Below are 22,413 nucleotides of genomic sequence, written 5' to 3' on the forward strand. Positions count from 1 at the left end.
CCTCTTCTGTAATCTTGGTAAATCATGGGGGCTATTCTTGGTTCTCATACGTGACTACAAGCGATACTCTTTGTAAGAAAGTTTCAAGGACATCTTTTAACACTGTTACGTGATACTTTTGGCCTTTCTTCTCAGCCTAAAACATGATATTTCAGGGCTATAACCTAAAAACACAGAATCTTCTTCAGCTAGAATCATTACAAGTAGAAGCTAGACTTGATATTCCCTCTACATAGTATCTTACTCCCTCTTTATTCAAGGGAGGATTCAAAGAAGTATTTTGGTGATTTCTTGCCATGCTTTGGAATTAATCTTGGATGTCTATAATAGTCAATCCATAAGCTGAAAATTTTATGTAGCTACTTTATGCAAGTTATGTTGATCTAAGTCATGAATCTCATGATCTTTTGTACGAAAAATTGGCAACATTGATGCTAGTTCCATAACCTTGAATCATTTAAAGGCTGATATGGGAAATCTTTATCTTGAACCTCTATCTTCATTCTACTAATCAGTTGAAAAGAGAAAGTATCTTGTAAATCTTCTTTATGTCTAGGCTGAAATAGGAAGATATGTTCATAGGCAAGGAAGGGCAAGACTCTTCTTGTATCAATTGAAGTTGTAATCCTGTTTGCAATTCATCCATCTTTGTGACCATAAGTTTCAAGCTCTTAGCCCATTTATTCAACCGTCTTATGTATCAATCTATCTTTGCAAGAAAAGCCAAAGTATATGGTGAATTGAAAGTTGTGAAGTTCTTCTTGAACCTATAAACATTCACTTGAATCTACTTATGTCTTGAAGACACATCTCCATCTATCTTGTCTAGTTTGCTTGCATCAAAAAGAGATATTTGGGAGATATACAAATCTGATTTTGGACTGTCATATGTAGCCCAACACTTTCTTTGGGTTGATTCATGTCTCATTGATCTTCCATTTTCTACTCTTATGGTTTAGGAAGAGAACATGCTCTACTTTCACTTGTAGTTGTTGCATCTAATCACACTTGCCTTGAAAGGGCATTGCAAGTACTCTTTCGGAGATCATTGGTGTTATCATGGATTATCCTTGGCATCTCAAAATGGGGAATTGATGGGCCGAATATTCATTTGTGTTCGTCTTCCTATAATCTTGGTAAATCATGGGTTCTTCTTGGTTCTCATGAGTGACTACATGCTATACTCTTTGTAAGAAAATTTCAAGGACATCTTTTGATAGAGTTATGTGATATTTTTCACCTCTTCTTCTTAGCCTAAAACAAGGTATTTTGGGGCTAAAACTTGTAAAAAGAGACTCTTATTTGAGCTACAATAATTGCAAGTACAAGCTAGACTTGATATTCTCTCTACATAGTATGTTACTCCCTCTTGATTCAAGGGAGAATTCAAAGAAGTCTTTTGGTGATTTCTTGCCATGCTTTGGAATTAATCTTGGTTGTCTATAACAGTGCTAAACACTACAAGGGAATGGGGGAATAGCGACGCCGATTAGCGACGGCGGATGTCGGCATCGCTATAGGCGTCGCTATATGCGTCGCAAATTGCGTCGCTATATGCGTCGCTGCAAATAGCGACGCATATAGCGACGCCGCAGGGAAAAAAAGCGCGGCCGAAACCAGAGCGCCGTTTTCATTTTGTTTTCTTCGCCTTTTGAGAGCAAGAGCGAGGGAGAGAGCGAGGGAGAGAGCCAAGGCTTTGTGGGAGAAGAGGAGGAAGAGACTTGCCGCCGCCGCCGCCGCCACCGTCGTTGTTCGTGAAGGAGAGGAGGAGCCCTCGTTGCAAAGAGAAGCCGCCCACGCTCGCCATATCTCATTGGTGAGTCTCCCTCTCTCTTTCTTTTACTTGTTGAAGGTTTAAATCGTTCTCTTTTGTTTGTTTAGGAGAGGAAATGAAAGAGAAGGAGAGGGAGAGGGAGAGAGAGGGAGAGAAAGAGAGGGAGAGGGAGAGAAAGAGAGGGAGAGTGCATTCTCTCTCTCCCTTTTGCTTGTTTAATGTTTAAATTACTTTCTTCTTTGCTTGTTTAGGAGAGGAAACGAGAGAGTAAGAGAGAGGGAGAGGGAGAGGGAGAGGGAAAGAAAGAGAAAGAGAAATAGAGGGAGAGGGAGAGGGAGGGGGAGGAAATAGGAGAGGGAGAGAAAGAGAAAGAGAGGGAGAAGGAGGGAGAGTGCATTCTCTCTCTTCCTTCCTCTCCCTTTTGCTTGTTTAATGTTTGAATCACTTTATTTTTTACTTGTTTAGGAGAGGAAATGAGAGAGAAAGAGAGTGAGAGGGAGAGGAAGGGAAAGGAAATGAGAGAGGGATAGAAAGAGAAAGAGAGGGAGAGTGCATTGTATCTCTCCCTCTCCCTTTTGCTTGGAGGATGTTTAAATCACTTTATTTTTTGCTTGTTTAGGAAATGAGAGAGAAAGAGAGATAGAGAGGGAGAGGGAAAAAAAGAGAAAGAGAGGGAGAGGGAGAGGAAGAGGGAGAGGGAGGGGGAGGGGAAGGAAATGAGGGAGGGAGAGGGAGAGGGAGAGGGAGAGGGAGGGGGAGGGAGGAAATGAGAGAGGGAGAGAAAGAGAACAAGAGGGAGAGGGAGAGGGTGAGGGTGAGAGAAAGAGAGGAAGAGAGGGAGAGGGAGAGAAAGAGAGGGAGAGGGAAGGGAAGAAAATTTAAGATAATATACGTATTGATAATGGTATGCAATGTGCTTTGCATACGGCCACGTACTTCATCAAAATGAACCCAAAATTATTGTTATAGAAAAAGAAACCCTTAAATTGAGTATAGGATAATTTCTCTCAGGTCTTATGACTATGAGTAGAATTGATTGAAATAAATTTTATTACTTTAGTTATAAAATTTCATAGATGGCGCGCATTAATTTTAAAATGGATTACTTATACTCAAAGCCGAGACATAACAAAAAATTATCTACCGGGACAAACAAATCGTTGAGCATGATACAAGGCCGAGATATAACATCGGAAAATCTCTCGACTACTATATACAATGCAAGGTTTATGGTCAACTTGCAACTTGACGTACATCTCCATAAAGCTATCCATTTAAACCTTGTTTGCTGTAATGTAGATAAGATGGCAAACGAAGAAGGTCCTATTGTTCAAGACCGCGAGTCGTATCTTAATCAGCGTGTCCCATGTCCTTGCTCTCAATGCAAGTTGGCAATTAGACGAAAACGCCGATTGTCGTTAGAACACGTACGACGATTTGGCGAGTTTCAATCTGAGATCATTGATCAGGCGATTGCAGACTTTCAGCAAACGGTAATTTGAAGTTAGCATTTTTCATGCATTGTACTCTCAAGCTAATTGAAACCCATACACAATAAGATTGGGTCTTGTTGGTAAATTTTGTATCCAGGGGGGTGATGTCTCGACCCAAGGGGGAGTGCACCCTTTGCGGCCAATTAGAAGAGTTCATGGACGTGCGATGGATGGATTGCAGGAGCCAATCGACCACTCGCAAGGCCCATCTATACCGTCAATGCCAGAGGAGACAGACAACCTTCCCGACTTGCCTACAATCTTGGAGCCTGAGATGGAGGCAATGATCGATGCATTGATTCCCATGGATGTTGAGACATCTGACCCGCTCAGAGAGGAAGCATCCATACCATTATATGATGGGTGCCGAGTATCTCGGTTGAAGACATTGCTTGCACTCTTAAGTGTGCAAGCAAAATACGGTTGGAGCGATACGAGTGTGACTGAGTTATTCAGGTACCTTGCACACAGACTTCATTGTTTTTTTTAAAAACAGTATTATTGCAAACATGGATAGATTTTTCAAGGTGTTTTATGATTTTTTCAGGTTATTGAAATATCATATATTGCCACCTGCAAACACCATGCCTGAGTCTCGTGATGATGCGCGACATGTTTTACGGAAGCTTGGCATGGACTACAATAACATCCATGCATGTATCAATGACTGCATATTGTTTCGAGATGAATACGAGAGTATGGAGGCATGCCCAAAGTGTGGTGCTCACAGGTATCGACAGGACTTGCAAGGGCAAACCATCCCTCAAAAAGTCCTCAGACACTTTTCGCTCATCCCCCGCATAAACCACATGTTTCGCACGTCTGCCATGGCAAGCTTGACAATGTGGCATGTGCAGAATAGATCCACGGATGGAGTTCAACGAATATCAGCAGATTCGCGCGCATGGAGCCACATTGACTCTACCTTCCCAGGCTTTGCGCGAGAGCCAAGGAATCTTCGGCTCGGTCTCGCCATGGATGGTGTGAACCCATTCGGTCTGCGCTCGACTTCTTACAATGTGTGGCCTATAGTGCTTGTCAACTACAACATTCCTCCATGGCTTTCTACGAAGAAAGGACATCTCATCCTTAGCTTGCTCGTCCCGGGCCGCTACAAAGTAAAAAATATGGACGTGTATCTTCGTCCATTAGTCGATGAGCTTAAGATTTTGTGGGAGGAGGGGGTCACGGTGCAAGATATGAGCAGGCGCGATGGTCGGCGGTTAGCCAATATTCGAGCCATTCTCATGTGGACGATGCATGACTTTCCGGGATTGGGAGAGTGCTCAGGTGAGCAGACCGAATTGTTCTCGCCGGTAATATCTATATTTTATTTTATTCAATCAAGTATTCACTAGGTTGTGGATCGCCTTGCAGGTCTCGTTACCTCAGGTTATCATGCATGTCCATTGTGTGGGCCATAGTTAGACTCCCGAAGGTCACGAACCATGAAGAAGATGGTATACCAAGGACACGCCACTTTCTTGCCGGAGGATCATGAACTCAGGGAAGGTTTTCTTGGACGACCTCCAGCACGTATGAACGCTGCAAGCTGGTACGAGCTGAAAATGGTAAACCCGGATTCACATCCAAATGGAATGCGGCGGTTAGTTTCTACGAGTTGCCATATTGGACCCACTTACAGGTCAACCACTTGTTGGATCCCATGCATATTTTCAAAAATGTGGGCAGCTTGCTATGGGACCACATCACAGGAAAGAGAGACACTACAGGGGCACGAATGGATTTAAAGGAGGTAGGTAAGATGGAGGCACTTTGGCCGCAGTCGAGTGCTGAAGGGGGAGTGTAGCTTCCTCGCGCTCCCTGGGTTTTGTCTACCAAATAAGAGCGCATTGTGAAGCAAGTAATCAAGTCTATCCGCACTCCGACGGGTATGATGCGTTCTCTCAGGTCCGCATTTTCTAAAGATGACCAGATTTCTGGGCTAAAATCCCATGATTGGCATAAGATATGTCAGGTTTGTGAACAGAATGGATTTTAATTAGCGTGGACATTTTGAAATTTGAAAAGTGACCATTATTCTTAATGCTTTCTCATTTTTGGCAGTTTGTCCTACCGATCGCGATCGCGGGATGCCTAACTCCAGAAATTCGCGGGGCCATTTACAAGCTGTCGACTTTGGTGCAATGGATCTCACAGAAAGAGATTAAGACGTCCTCTATTGAATCCGCAAGGCGGGGAGCAGTTGAGACGGTCTGTCTCTTTGAGAAATACCTGCCCACTAGCATGCTCACGATACAAGTTCACCTTCTTGTGCATCTTGTGGATGAAGTGGAGATTGCTGGACCTGTCCATACGCGATGGATGTTCTTCCTGGAGCGCTTCATGAAAACCCTGAAAGGCTTTGTGCGACAACGAGCTCGTCCGGAAGGTAGCATGGCGGAAGGTTGGCTGGTGTCAGAGGCGTTAGTGCATATCTCACAATGGCTACCAACGGTGGAACCAGACAATGAAATGCTATGGACGCTGAAGGACGATGACAGGCTGACTGGAGATGTGGTGGTTGGAAATGGGGTAGAAAAAAGAATGGATGCCTCAATGGAAGAGAAGGTGAATCGCTTTTGTATGTTGCACCATGCCTCCATGGAGAATTGGCTCGCCAAGTACCAGATTGCAAGGCAAGATCGAGAGGAAGCACGAGCCGAATTCCGACGCAGTACGCGCCACCGACCGATTCGATATCCCGAAGGCATGGAGGAGATGCCACGGTTTATGTCAACACGATGGTTGCATGGAGCCTTGACCGCAGCATCCAGCGAAGGGACAGAGGTCTCAATGGAGGAGTGGGAGTTCTCGAGGGGATGTAGTCCAAAGGTAATGAGGGGTTTAGAATGTGTCGTATCTAAATTTGCTTGCTACATCTAATTTGAGTGTTTCAATGTGTAGTACAAAATATATAGTGCAGCGTGGTCGCGCGGACGGCATTTTCAGGTGGAGCGTATTGACAAAATGCGCTCCACAATGGACTGTGGTGTCATGGCAAGGTTTAAGCAAGAGAGCCGGCGACGAGCAACGGATTCGAACACGGTTGTGGATGAGATGGAGTATTTTGGGAATTTGCAAAGTATTATTACGGTGGATTACCGTAGCTTCTCCATGATAATATTCGACGTGCAGTGGTTCAAAGTGGTACTTGGAGGAGCTGGCGCAACAGTTCGACGAGGTCCATCTGGATTTCTCGAAATAGATTCCGAAAAAAAATGGATGGATTTGCACGACACCTTTGTGTTGCCGGCCCATTGTGAACAGGTGCAACTAGGCATTTGCTTGCTAATTGTAATACGACATGGTTTATGTCACAATGGTTTGAAGACGGTTTGTAAGTGTTTGTGAACAGGTAATCTTCTATCCAAATCCCCGACAACCTCGATGGTGGTATGTTATACCTTCAACTCCTCGAGGTGCGAGAGTATACGATCAAAGTGATGTTCCAGGCATAGATGAAGAAAATATGCAAATAGAGGGATCAAAATTGCAAGGGGTGGAGGCCACCGCAAGCTTGGAGCCTGCATCGGCTAACAATGATGGAAATACAGAAGTCGTAGAATTTTTTGAGAACAAGACAGACTCGTTGTTTTGTGGTGACATGTCTATCGACCTTCCAGTGTATGCAGAGTTGTGTCAGGAGATTAACATGGGACCATAGAATACTTCATTCTTGGAGAATTGTATTACTCAATTCGTTGTTTAGATCTTCCATAAAGGTAGATAAGATATGCATTTTAAGAGGGATTTTTCAAAAATGATTTTATTAATGTGCTTTGTATAGTTTAAATTGATTATTCTAACATTATTTTTTATCTGTGCAGGTATCGACATTTTCAGGATGAGTCGAGGGATGAGCGATGAGTTTCAGGAGATGATGGCACGTATGTCTCCAGATCAGCTCGCGAGATTCAGAGAGATAGCAGATCAGCTTCGGCGCGATTAGATGCTTCAGCTTCGAGTAGACGATCTCGACGCTCGCGACTTGGGCCAGAGGGAGGGACTGCGACTGCAGGAGGATCAAGGGGGTGCTGTTGTGGAGACACGGACGCGGTGTCTCCGTCTCGTCGTTCAGTTGGAGCTCGGTCACCGCCAGGATTTGTCACACCTGTGGGGACGTCCACTCCAGTTACTCCGGCTTTTGCGCAGCCGTCGGCAGATGTCACGCCTTTTGGTGGCACTCCTTTTGGTGGCACCCCCTCTAGTGGCACTCCTTTTGGTGGCACACCCTCTGGCGGCACCCCTTTGTGTGGCACTCCGGGAGAGGGTACCCCCGTTGGTACACCGGATGTTCAGGGATCTCCTCGATATGCCCAGGAGCGTGGACGGAGATGGGAGAGGGCCCATACACGACACACTCCTAGGGAATATGGATACCTAGTGGATGGCAGGTCAGGAGCCATTATCATGAATGATGAGGGGAGGAGGGTGATGGCTCGCATGAGGGAGTTGTGCCAACAAGTTTTTCGGCACAACGTCCTGGATCATTGGAGGAATATACCGGAGGGGAGCAAGGAGTACATAGTAGCATCCTTGCACGAGGAGTTCCCGGTGCCAGCCGCAGTGGATAGATTCTCTACGGGCTGGATGATGGATTGCATGCGTGCATACATGTCACATAGACGATCCGACGCACGCAAGGCAATCAAGAGTGGGGCTCCAAAGCCCGAGTGGTTAGATGCAGACGACTGGCACCGACTGAGGGAGGAGGCTACAAATTCGCCAGGACGTTGGAGTCAACAGCGGGAGGCGGCGAGGGCACGAATCGAGGCCGGATCGGTACATCATCTTGGGAGTGGCGGCCACAGGACATATTTGGAGGACTTTGTAAGATTCTCTTTTGTTTTGCTTATTTGTTTTTTTGAGATATTCTTTGTACTGACAATCATGTTTCTAACAGTTAGCATTTTGTTTTCTTTGCAGCACTCCATTACAAATCGCTATCCGCAAGGCCTTGAGACTCGATATGCGGAGAGGCACGGTCTCAGATCATTGATCGACCGATTGTATAGACGCGACGGCCCAGTAAGTCACTCATCTTTCTTGTCCGTAGTTACCATGAGATATTTGAATGCATTATTGTATGGTGGATTGATATGTTGTTTCTTTTTCTGCAGAATCCGTTTGATGCTCCTTTACAGCGGGAAGAGCTTTCGGGGGACGACGATTTGTAGCTCGCCCTTGGATCCTTAGAGCTCACATACCTTTAGTTTTTAGTCGCCCGATCTATGTAGACATTTTCTATGTATTAGTGATATTGTTTTATGATTGTACCAATCGCATTTTATGCGATATCATGTATTTATTTCATCCATCAGTTTTATGATTTCAGTATACATTCTTTTTGTTTGCAAACGCTTTGTATGAAGCAGTGCAGAAACTATTTTGTATGGCTCTCATACAGCACACAGTGCTATATGTGGCAGGGCAGCTTGCTGCCCTGCCACAAATTTTTTTTTTTCTCTGTTACCGTCGCTATTTGCGTCGCAAATTTACTGCATTCGTCGCTATTGCCGTCGCTATCAGCGTCGCAAATTCTCTGTAACCGTCGCTATATGCGTCGCTATATGCGTCGCATAGCGTCGCTATATGCGTCGCAAATGCGACGAATATAGCGACGCATATAGCGACGGTTATAGCGACGATTCTATGGCATCGTCAATAACGACGCTTTTTGCGACGACGGGGGCAAATTTTGTTGTTTGTATTTTCGTCGCTTTAAACGTCGCTATAAGGTCTATATCTTGTAGTGAAAGATTTTATGTAGCTGCTTTATGCAAGTTACATTCATCTACGTCATGAATCTCATGATCTTTTGTACGAAAAACAGGGAACAGTGATGCTAGTTCCATAACCTTGAATCATTCAAAGACTGATATAGGCAGTCTTTATCTTGAACCTCTATCTTCATTATACCAATTAGTTGAAAAGAGAAAGTATCTTGTAAATCTTCTTCATGCCTAGGCTGAAATAGGAAGCTATGTTCCTAGGCAAGGAAGGGCAAGACTCTTCTTGTATCAATTGAAGTTGTACTCATGTTTGCAATTCATCCATGTTTGTGACATGTGTTTCAAGCTCTTAGCCCATTTATTCAACTATCTTATGTATAAATCTATCTTTCTAAGAAAAGCATGAACTGAAGGTTGTGAAGTTCCTCTTGAACCTATAAACATTAACTTGAATCTACTTATCTCTTGAAGACACATCTCCATCTATCTTGTCCAGTTTGCTTGCATTAAGAAGAGATATTTGGGAGATATAAAACTCTGACTTTGGACTGTCATATGCGGCCCAACACTTTCTTTGGGCTGAATCATGTCTCATTGATGTTCCATTTTCTACTCTTATGGTTTATGAAGAGAACATGCTCTATTTTCACTTGTAATTGTTGCATGTAATCACTCTTGCCTTAAAAGGGCATTGCAAGTACCCTTTGGGAGATTATTGGTGTTATCTTTGATTATCCTTGGTAGCCCAAAATAGGGGATTCATGGGTTGAAGCTTAATTTGTGGTCCTCTTCTGTAATCTTGGTAAATCATGGGGGCTATTCTTGGTTCTCATGTGTGACTACAAGCGATACTCTTTGTAAGAAAGTTTCAAGGACATCTTTTAACATTGTTACGTGATACTTTTGGCCTTCTCTTCTCAGCCTAAAACATGATATTTCGGGGCTATAACCTAAAAACATAGAATCTTCTTCAGCTAGAATCATTGCAAGTAGAAGCTATACTTGATATTCCCTCTACATAGTATCTTACTCCCTCTTGATTCAAGGGAGGATTCAAACAATTCTTAGGGTGATTTCTTGCCATGCTTTGGAATTAATCTTGGTTGTTTATAATATTCAATCCATAAGCAGAAGATTTTTTGCAACTGCTTTATGGAAGTTTTGTTGATCTTAGTCATGAATCTCATAATCTTTTCTACAAAACAGTAGCACCAGTGATGCTAGTTCCATAACCTTGAACCATTCAAAGGTTGATATAGGTAGTATTTATATTGAAACCTCTATCTACATTGTACTAATCCATTGAAAAGAGAAAGTATATTGTAAATCTTCTTCATGCCTAGGCTAAAATAGGAAGCTATATGTACAGGCAAGGAAGATTAAGACTCTTCTTGTATCAATTGAAGTTGTAATCCTGTTTGCAATTCATCCATCTTTGTGACCATAAGTTTCAAGCTCTTCACCCATTTATTCAACCGTCTAATGTATAAATCTATCTTTGCAAGAAAAGCCAAAGTATATGGTGAATTGAAGGTTGTGAAGTTCTTCTTGAACCTATAAACATTCACTTGAATCTACTTATCTCTTGAAGACACATCTCCATCTATCCTGTCTAGTTTGCTTGCATCAAGAAGAGATATTTGGGAGATATACAAATCTGATTTTGGACTGACATATGTAGCCTAGCACTTTCTTTGGGCTGATTCATGTCTCATTGTTGTTCCATTTTCTACTCTTATGGTTTAGGAAGAGACATGCTCTACTTTCACTTGTAATTGCGGCATCTAATCACTCTTGCCTTGAAAGGGCATTGCAAGTACTCTTTGGGAGATCATTGGTGTTATCTTGGATTATCCTTGGCATCCCAAAATGGGGAATTCATGGGCTAAATGTTAATTTATGGTCCTCTTCTATAATCTTGGTAAATTATGTGTTGTTCTTGGTTCTCATGAGTGACTACAAGCTATACTGTTCGTAAGAAAATTTCAAGGACATCTTTTGATACTGTTATGTGATATTTTTGGGCTTTTCTTCTCAGCCTGAAATAGGATATTTCAGGGCTATAACCTATAAACATAGATTCTTCTTCAGCTACAATCATTGCGAGTAGAAGCTAGACTTGATATTCCCTCTACATAGTATCTTACTTACTCTTGATTCAAGGGAGGATTCAAAGAAGTCTTTTGGTGATTTCTTGCCATGCTTTGGAATTAATGTTGATTGTCTATAATAGTAAATCCATGAGCTGAAGATTTTATGTAGCTGCTTTATGCAAGTTATGTTGATCTAAGTCATGAATTTCATGATCTTTTTTACGAAAAACTAGCTACAATGATGCTAGTTCCATAACCTTCAATCATTCAAAGGCTGATATAGGCAGTCTTTATCTTGAACCTCTATCTTCATTGTACTAATCAGATGAAAAGAGAAAGTATCTTGTAAATCTTCTTCATGCGTAGGCTGAAATAGGAAGCTATGTTCATAGGCAAGGAAGGGTAAGACTCTTCTTGTATCAATTGAAGTTGTACTCCTGTTTGCAATTCATCCATGTGACCATAAGTTTCAAGATCTTAACCCGTTTATTCAACCGTCTTATGTATAAATCTATCTTTCCAAGAAAATCCAAAGTATATGGTGAACTGAAGGTTGTGAAGATTCTCTTGAACCTATAAACATTCACTTGAATCTACTTATCTCTTGAAGACACATCTCCATCTATCTTGTCCAGTTTGCTTGCATCAAGAAGAGATATTTGGGAGATATGAAACTTTGACTTCGGACTGTCATATGCAGCCCAACACTTTCTTTGGGTGGATTCATGTCTCATTGATGTTCCATTTTTTACTCTTATGGTTTATGAAGAGAACATGCTCTATTTTCACTTGTAATTGCTACATCTAATCACTCTTGCCTTGAAAGGGCATTGCAACTACTCTTTGGGAGATTATTGGTGTTATCTACGATTATCCTTGGTAGCCCAAAATAGGGAACTCATGGGCTGAAGCTTAATTTGTGGTCGTCTTCTGTAATCTTGGTAAATCATGGGCTGTTCTTGGTTCTCATGATGCTACAAACTATACTCCTTGTAAGAAAGTTTCAAGGACATCTTTTGACACTATTATGTGATACTTTTGGCCTCTTCTTCTCAGCCTAAAATAGGGTATTTCATGGCTGAAACCTATAAGCATAGATTCTTCTTTAGCTACAATCATTGCAAGTACAAGCTAGACTTGATATTCCCTCTACATAATATCTTACTTCCTCTTGATTCAAGGGAGGATTGAAAGAAGTCTTTTGTTGATTTCTTGCCATGCTTTGGAATCAATCTTGGTTGTCTATAATATTCAATCTATAAGCTGAAGATTTTTTGTAGTTGCTTTATGGAAGTTTTGTTGATCTAAGTCATGAATCTCATGATCTTTTGTACAAAAAACTAGCAACAGTGATGCTAGTTCCATAACCTTGAATCATTCAAAGGCTGATATAGGCGGTCTTTATCTTGAATCTCTATCTACATTGTACTAATCCATTGAAAAGAGAAAGTATCTTGTAAACCTTTTTCATGCCTAGGCTAAAATAGGCAGCTATATTCATAGGCAAGGAAGGGCAAGACTCTTCTTGTATCAATTTGACTACAAGCCATACTCTTTGTAAGAAAGTTTCCAGGATATCTTTTGACACTATTCTATGACATTTTTGGCCTCTTCTTCTCAGCCTAAAATAGTGTATTTGAGGGATAAAACTTATAAATAAAGATTCTTCTTCAGCTACAATCATTGCAAGTACAAACGAGCCTTGATATTCCCTCTACATAGTATCTTACTCCCTCTTCGTTCAAGGGAGGATTCAAAAAAGTCTTTTGGTGATTTCTTGCCATGCTTTGGAATTAATCTTGGTTGTCTAAAACAGTCAATCCATAAGCTAAAGATTTTATGCACTTACTTTATGGAAGTTATGTTGATCTAAGTCATGAATCTCATGATCTTTTTTACGAAAAACTGGCAACAGTGATGCTAGTTCCATAACCTTGAATCATTCAAAGGTTGATATAGGCAGTTTTTATATTGAACCTCTGTCTTCATTGTACTAATCAATTGAAAAGAGAAAGTATCTTGTAAATCTTCTTCACGCCTTGGTTGAAATAGGTAGCTATATTCATAGGTAAGGGAGGGCAAGTTTTTCTTAGATACTATATAAGCAGTTGCCCCAAGTCCCACTCTCAAATATGGGGTTAAGATTTAGCCACTTAATCAAATATTTACTCCTTATTTGAAAGTGGAAATCAGAGATTCCCAAATTCTCTAATATGGTATTATTTTTTAATTTGAGATCTTAATGTAGAAAAAACATAAACACATGTGCATTTGAGGGATAGAGATTGTCCTTTTGGAGACATTCAATAGTGAAGAGAGTTCCATTAGAAAGAGAACATGTGAGGAGATAATAAGTGGGGATAAAAGTGGTGGTGGTGGTGGTTGTAGAAGTGGAGATATATATATATATATATTAGCCTCTAGTTTCTTTATCATTTTTACAAAGCGGTAAGAGTTAGGGTAACCTAAGAAATTGTGAAACAAGTAACAAAAATAAAATACATTGGGGGTTAGTAATGTGATTTTAAAAAAAGGGAGCATGTTGAAAATATTTCTTAGGTATCATTATTGTTTGCTAAAAAGTGTTAAGACAATTTCTCAAAATTGTATCACTATCTCTCAAAATGTTATTTTAAAAAATTGTGTGAAAATTTTGAAAATACAAGTTTCAATACTAGACTCATTCAATTCCTCTTGGTATCCCACATATACTCATATATTCAAATCTCATTAATACTACAATATGTGAATGCCCCACCTTCCCTACTTGAAGAATACATATTTTTCCTTAGGTGTTCTATAGTTGGCGTGCTTACCCTATACAGAAAGATTGCACTCTCGGAGTAGTAATAAGATGGATAATTGATGGGACCTGAAAGGGGCCGGCACTAGCTAAGGCACTAGTCGGACCTCATGCCCTCAACAGACAACCCCACCACACCACACGGTCTCGCGGGCCAAGAGCGTCTCTCGAGGGATACACTATCCTAAGCACTAATCACTGCGCGTTTATATTCTGTAATCCAACGAATATTCCCTTTCTCGTCTCCTTAGAGGGATATTATACATATATTGACATTAAATGCCACATATCACAAACACAAGGGCACCCCACCGGCTGATTGCCGTGGCCCTACTACAGCTCTCCTACATCTTAGGGATCGGCCCCTCGATGTGCTACTTCCACACTTAGACATATTCGAAACAAACTCCCCTCTTAGTGCCAATATATTTAACGTTCCAAGCATGAACTTATTCTCACTTATTCGTCCCCTCTTAACCCACCGTCTAGACCTACAGCCGGGTTGCTCGCTCTCTCTACGTGGGTCAAGTCCTAAAGAAACCAAGTGCTATGCATCTTTGTTACAATAACTGATACCATTTAACAATACTTGATGCAAATGTGTATGTGATTAAGTGCTCAAACAATTGAAAAATAGCCTCGTACATTGTGCAAATCCATTCTTTTCATGCTTCCTTACACTAACACATAGTTGCTGCAATGAGAGAAAACACCGAGCCTTACACTCGTTGTCGTGTTGCTGCGCATCCGAGTCGTATACACCTCCATTTCTTTTGTTGTGCATTTGTGTTAATTTCCGCGTGTGATTCATTGTTTGTGTGATGCATTTTAATAATCCGCATCCAATGTATATATTCCCTTAGTGCATGCGCATGATTTTGTTTGGATGCATGATGTGCGTGTATTAGAAAAATATGAAAAACTGATGCCAAAGGATCTTTGTCCTGCTGCTATTTGTTCTAGCTCTATGTGCAATGACAGTCTTTAAGATCACCACATGCTATACATCTCGGTATGAAGGTCAAAAACCAGGAACTTCAGGGTTGAGGAAAAAGGTTACAGTTTTCAAACAACCAAATGAAGTTACTTTTGTTTCTGCAGTCAAAGTTTGCTCCAACATGACAGCCTTGGTGCAAGTGTTTTGAAGATATGCTACAAGAAGGACATTTAAAGGAGGAAGCAGAGTTGCTGCAAGATATGCCTCTTGCAAATAATCTTGGTTGCTTGGATGTCAATGTTAAATTAATGCAAAAGGCATGGTGACATATTGCTAGCAAAGCAATGCTTTGACAAAAATTATGCTCATGTCAGACTTTTATAAAAGTGATGGAATGCGGGAAGAAGCTAATGAGATACAGAAGATGTGACAATGTTCCATGAGATTACATAAGAAGCTAGGAGAAGCTTTTGTTGAAATTGTCCACAGACTCTATGGTTTTGTGGCAGGAGACAAAAGCTGCATGGATTCTCGAGACATATACACAAAAATCAAGAGATTGGAGTTTCAGATAAATGAGGAAGGTCGCTTGCCTAATTTTGACATGTGAACAAGAAAAAGAAAAACTAAAAATAGAGGAGAAAAGGAAGGGGAAAAGAGACTAATTCGGGAGAGAATTCGAATAGTGAATGGAGGGAAGAACTGACGCCAGAGGAAAGAAAGCAGAAGGAAATCTTGAAGCGCTGGAAGAACATAAAACTTCAGCACCGTGAAGGCAATCCTGTGATTCGTTGCCACCTGGAAAGTCTCCCGCTTCAGAGCTTTGATTCGATTTTAATTCTTGCGGATGAGAAGCTGGAGGAGAATGTTGTCATCGCTGATTCACGTTCCCTTGCAACTCTTCTTTTAATTCGTGACATTCAGGTACGAAAAGGATCTTTGTTTGAAGGAAATGCGCTTCCAAAACTTCGAGAACGGATTCTATTCTGTGGTTGGCGACGATACATACATGACATGATCAAGGTTCTAGACGCATTTCTTCCCAGTGGTTCTGAGCTCTGGATTTTTAGCGATGTGCATGTAGAAGAAAGAGAGAAAAAGCTCTTGGAAGGAAATAGGAGCTGAAGGGATGGTAGTAAGGGGATTGATCCGAAGAAAGACGATGGAGAAAAGACTAATTCAGAGGAAGCTACTGCCCATCAGGAACTGTGCCCGAGTCTGTTTTGGGGGAAAAAAGGTGCAAACATGATGAACAATGGAGAGAAAAAGCAGGTGCAGGAGGCTAAGCTGAAGAGCACAGCAAATAGAAAGATTATATTGAAGAGAGCTGAACAATATATCAAAGAGTACAGACAGCAGGAGGAGGATTAGAATGTCCTGAAGATGGGTGCTCTACTATGCAAACGTCAGATGCACCTGATTTTTCTTTGGATATTAATTCAAAAAGGAAGCTGTAATGATCAGGCATATCTTAAGGAGGATCTCATCAGACTGAAACGAGAAGCCAAGCTAAGGGGGGGGCTTTTATGTTGACCCTGAAGCTAAGTTGTTGTTTGTGATCCGCATTGGGGAAGGAATCGAGCTTCTTTCTGATTAAAATAAAACAAACGAAAAGACAACTTCAGCGCTGGGCGGCAACAATACCATCGGGTGAAGACAGTCAAGCAGAGGAAGTAGCATGAAGGGATTTCAGATTGACACAGATGCAGATGCACCCGGAGGCAGATAATCACTGGGACTTCTTGAGACATTTCCTCATAGTTTTAGTCTGTCAAATATCACAGCTGAACTCATAAACAGTACAGATATTCTTGGAAGCTACTCTGAATCACCTTTTCTGAGCACTGATTCAGATGTGTTCATTCAGTCTTCAGATGATAAAAAGATGCATGATCAGATAACAGTTCCAGCAGTCTATGTTGACTTTGAGGATGTCAAGTGAAGGGGGAGTTTTCTTGTAGAAAGGAGCTGGAACGCAGATCATCAGATCACTCGTAAGAAGCTGCCATGACTTCCACTATGGTACTCTCTAAGAAGGAATCCGACTTCCAGCTCATGCTCGCTCGCTGATATGCTACTCGGTACCAAGATTTGCGACTTTCAGATGGAGTAATATATGTGGAAGACTTGGAAGAAGCTACAGTTAACTGCATGGGTTATCGTGGTTATTGAGAATTCCCAGGACATTGTCATGTCAAAACTGACTGTAAACGCTTGACCACATCAATCAGTTTTCAGACAACATTTCTGGTGATACCGTTGAGAGAACGTTCATTTTTCTCTGCTCATTAGCACACCCCTGGCATGATTAGAGATTGGACCTGGAGCTCCATCTATCTTCAATTGTGTTGCTGAGATCAGTAACGGGGAGTAAAGTGAAGTATGAGCTAGATAAGAAAACAGGGCTCATCAAGGTTGATTGAGTGGTGTATTCATCAGTGGTGTACCCTCAAAACTATGGCTTTACTCTCCGAACTCTCTGTGAAGATAATGATTCCATGAATGTGCTGGTCCTTATGCAAAAACTTGTTGTTCCAGGGTGAGAAAGATGACAAACTCATAGCTGTTTGTTCTGATGATTCTGAGTTTCGACATTACAAAGACAACTGAAACCTTCCTCCACACAGACTTGCTGAAATCTGAATGCAAGCCTATATGCTAATGGCATAACTGTCTTTAAAAACCTGAAAATAGGTTATGAGTTTCTACAGATTTTTCTGAACGTGGATCACATGTAATTTATTTGACAAGGAATATAGTGAACTTTGGCATCACAAATTCGATTTCTTCTTGTTAGCTCTTTCCTTGTTGCAACTTGAACTCCGTGTTCTGCAGCTCTTGCACGAACTCTACGATATTTCTGGTGAACCCGACGTGAAAGTGCTGCGTCATCAGCAAGATGGGAGACTCGCAAGAAGAGATGACAGATGATAATGTCATGAAGAACCTGTTTCAGTCATTTACCATGTATATGCAGCAGCAAGCTCATGCAAAACGTGACAGTGATGCTATGGATGCTTTGAAAGCTAATGAAGCAGTTTAATGGCCAGCAAGTGTCAACTTACCTGCATTTGTATGAAGAAAAGATGAAGTTTTTTGGGGTTTCTCAAGATGTTTGGAGCCGCTACTTCTTGCGGATCGTGGTGCGCGCTCTTGAAGGTCGAATTGCAGAAATTCAAGAGGCACATGCAGGTTGGGCTGAATTTAAAAAGGCATTAAAAGATGAATATTTCCAGGAGGATATAGGTCTTATGAATCGCAGGAATTTTTTAGCATGGGTTTCTATGCCTAATAAGGGACTTTCTGTTACCGCTCTTCTGCGAGAGTTTGAAAGCCGTTATGATCAGTTGGATGGGACTGAACAGCAAGCTTTGGAGATGCAGAAAGTGGAGTTATTTTTGCAAGCTGCAGATGCTGATTTACAGGAAAAGTTGGATGATCTTTTGGAAGATCAAGCTACTGATTCAGGTTTAAAGACTGAGTGGAGACATGTCATTGATGCTGTGAATGCTCTTGTCAAGAAGCAGCGCAGGAGAGTCAGATTGCATCGAAATACAGGATCAGTTCCTGAGAAATCTTTGGAGACTTCTTCTTCTACCCCTGCTGCAACTTCTTTGCCTAAGCCTACTCCTCCTGTTGTGAATCCACCAGTTCCTGCTGCTCCAGTGCCCTTATCTGTAGATGATGTTATTAAAGGTTTGGCGGATTTGACAATTGAAGCAGTCAAAGCTGAAGTTGGTAAGTTAAAGGAGCAACTTATGTCAGTACCTGCTGTAGCACCTGCTCCAGTGACTGCTTTTCCAGCTGGTCAAAGAAAAGGGCGACGATGTATTTGGTGTGATAGTACAGAGCACCAACACTGCAGAGATTGTGATGCTTTTCAGGAAGCACGTAAGAAGAATGTAGTGTTGTGGGGACAAGATGGGAAGATATGGCTGACAGAGACTGGCGCTCCTCTTGACACGAACTTTGGTAAGGGAGGTATGAAGAAGCTTGTTGATGATATGGCTGTGCGACCAGCTTATGTGAGTGTTAGAGGAGATGCTTCAGCTTTTGGAGTCCAGCTTGAGCAGAAATCTGATGGAGACTCTGCTTTATGGTCTTCTGCCTTGGAGATAGCGAGAAGAGGGAAAGTTCAAACTTCTACTATGACTTGTGTGGGCTCTAGCATCCGAGGAGAAACAGGATGGGATTCTCCTGTTGACAGGTATTCTATTTTTGCTTATATGGCTAAAACGCAGGGTTTAGATGCCATGGTTGAGGAAAAGAGAAGAAGAGATGAGGAGGGTCCTAGCTCCTCCAAAAAGACTAGAGGGGGTGACTTTGTTTCACCACCTGTTACAGCTCCACCTATGTCAAATTCTCCAACTCAAACAGGTTCTGATCAACCAATGGGAGACAAGCAGAAAGAAAAGAAGCAACCAAGAAAAGAGCCAGGATTCAAGCTCTTGTCAGACCTTGATATGCAAACGGATATGAGTAAGATTTTTCATGAAAGAATTTTGAATAGTGAAGTCACTTTTACTGTTGGAGAGGCTCTTGGGATTGCTAGAAGAGAAATACAGGATCAGATGCAGGATCTTTTGTGGAGGAAACGACATGCGATGGAAGGACCTGCTTTATAGGGATTGTGGCATGGAGCTCTTGGGGAAGAGCATGATGATGCAGTGATGGTTGAGAATGCTTCTGTTAATCCGCAATTGGAGAAAATAGTGCAACCTATGCAGTATGAAGATGATGAGTCCCCTATTCTCATTCCTCGCAGCCATTTTTCACGAAGTCATTGGGCTAGAGCAACCACTGAGACAGTGGTAAGGATTGGAGAGAAACAAATTCCCTTGATTGCTTTAGTTGATCATGGTTCTGAGATTAATCTTATTGCTCGAGGTGTTTATGAGAGTGGCAAGTGGCCTATGGATGCAGAGCATGGCTGGCGCATGAGAGCCGCCAATAATACTTCTGGTGATATGTATGCTGCTTGTCCGAGTATTAGAATTTCTATTGGTAATGTTGAAGAGGATTATCATTGCTTTGTTCAGGATTCATGCTCTTATCCGATTATTCTTGGATAGCCTTTCATTACAGAAGCAAGAATGGAAACAAAAGTGATGGATGATGGGTCAGCTTATGCGCGGATACGCAGTAAAGATGGTATGCGAGCTGTTCAGTTTATGACTGTTGGGGTAAATCATCCGAGAAATAGGGACTCCTTGCGTGAGGCACCACTACCTGCGAAGGAGTTGGATTTTCATTAGGTACCGCTGTCTTGCGAGACGCCAGTGGTACGGAGCGGAGAAAAGAGGAGATCTCGCCTCCTGGAAGCCAGTCTTTCTCCAATAACTTTGTTGGGTTTACTTCAGATAGTTCAGTAAGTTATCAGAAAATTTCAGATTTGCCTAGAGCTGCCAGGCAGTACATTGGTCGTAAGGAGAAAGAGTTGAAGAATGCAGGTATTTTGCAAGCAGAAGAGCATGTGGATGGATTGTATGAAGGGATGTCTTATGCAGATACATTGTTTGAGATAAGAGCAATGCTGAAAACTGATGTATGCAAGGGTTCAAAGATCATACCTGTGCAAACCTTGGATATGTTTCAGGAAATTTTTGGTTTTATGCTGCAAACAGAGTTAGAGGCTGAGAAAACTCAGCAAACTGAATTTATGGCTGATCTTGATCAGCTAATAGAATTGCAGAGGGCTGAATTCATTCAGCCAACAGAGTTGAATGCAGAAAAATTTCTATATACAGAGTTTCAGGATGCATCTATGCAGTCCATAGAGCCGAGGGCTGAATCCATTCAGCCAATAGAGTTGAATGCAGAAAAATTTATGCATACAGAGTTTCAGACTGCATCCATGCAGTCCATAGAGCTAAAGGCTGAAATTTTTCAGCCAACAGATTTGAAAGTTGCTGAAAATTTGTAGAAATTGCAGCAAAGAAGAGAGTGCTTGAATGATGCCAAGGTTGACACAAAATATAAAACAGTTGATAAGAAGGTTAAGCCGGTTGCAGGCCCGCTTCCTTCTGATAGTGATGAACAGATTGAAAAAGCTATGAAGCAGCCTATGTTGAGGGATCCTGCAAATATTGGACATAAGTTTACAGCTGAAACTCTTGCAGAATTGAAGATTGGAAATGATGATTTTTTGCTTCCAGTGGAAAAAGAAAGTTTTAGAGAGATGCTTGGACGTCATGGTAAGGCATTTGCTTTCTTTCCACATGAAATTGGCTGCATTAGTCCCGAATTGGTTGCACCTATGGTCATCTTCACTGTTCCTCATGTACCATGGAATATACGTCCTATACCTGTGCCTAAAGCACACTTGCCAAAGCTGATAGAGTTGCTGAATGAGAAGATTAAAATGGGGATTTTGGAACCCTCTTCTGCACCTTATTCTAACAGGTGGTTTACTATACCAAAGAAGAATGGTACTTTGAGATTTATTCAGGATATGCAGCCCGTGAACAAAGTGACAATCAGGAATGCGGGTACAGGTCCAGTTGTGGATGAATTTGCTGAGGCTTTTGCAGGACGAGCCATCTATTCTCTAGGAGACTTGTATTCAGGTTATGATCAGTTTCAGCTTGCCTTGGAAAGCAGGGATATTACTACTATGCGGACACCTATTGGTCTTGTGAGGATGTGTACCTTGCCACAAGGTGCTACAAACTCAGTTGCTCATATGATGAATGCTATGCATAGAGTTCTTCGAGACTATATTCCGCAGTATACCATGCCTTTTCTAGATGATGTGCCTATTAAGGGTTGTGCAGAAGAAGAAAAGAATGAAAGTCTTGATTTGCGTGGATGTAGACAGTTTGTGGCTGATCACTTGAATGCTTGTGAACAAATATTGACACAATTAGAGGAGGTAAATTTGACACTTTCAGGGCTGAAATCTGTCTTTGCTGTTAATGAAGTCATCATAGTTGGGCATATGGTTGGATATTATGGCAGAAAGCCTTCTCCTGCAAAGGTGGATGCAATAAACAGGATTGCAGAGTATTGCTTGACTACTTCAGAGGTGCGGAGATTTGTGGGAGCTTGTGTATTTTACATGATTTGGATTCCTCATTTTTCTCATATTGCAGATGTTCTCTATCAGCTACTTCGAAAGGGGCAGAAATTTCATTGGGATGAGAAGCATTCAAAAGCCATGAGTAAGCTCAAGAAGCTGTTACAATCAGCTCCTACTCTACGCAAGGCGGATTATCAGTGTGGACGGCCGATCATGTTGACAGTTGATACTAGCCCTATTGGCATAGGTTGGGCTGTGGGACAGGATGATGCTGATGGAAATAGGTATGCAATCCGCTTTGGAGCTAAAGTTCTTAATGAGCGACAAAGGAGATATCCACAGATTAAAAGAGAATTGTGGGGAGTAGTCACTGCACTGAAGTGTGACAAATGATATTTTATTGGAGCTTCAGTTATTGTGGAAACAGATTGTTTGCCTTTGCTTGGCATGATTACTAGTTGCTCGACTCCAGATATAGCGATGTTTCGGTGGATTGCCTATATCAAATCATTAAATCCAGAATTTCGACACATAGCAGGGAAAGATAATCCACTTGCTAA

At 41.7% G+C, this 22,413-nt stretch overlaps 1 pseudogene; it reads left to right on the plus strand.

The window, feature by feature from the left end:
• The first annotated feature begins 3,776 nt into the window (after positions 1-3,776).
• LOC148020836 (uncharacterized) lies at positions 3,777-16,206 on the plus strand (annotated as a pseudogene).
• Positions 16,207-22,413: the final 6,207 nt, after the last annotated feature.

The sequence above is a fragment of the Lygodium microphyllum genome, chromosome 18 (assembly GCF_053477565.2).
Source record: "Lygodium microphyllum isolate KBCC chromosome 18, Lygodium_microphyllum_v1.1.10, whole genome shotgun sequence".
NCBI classification, from domain to species: Eukaryota; Viridiplantae; Streptophyta; class Polypodiopsida; order Schizaeales; family Lygodiaceae; genus Lygodium; species Lygodium microphyllum.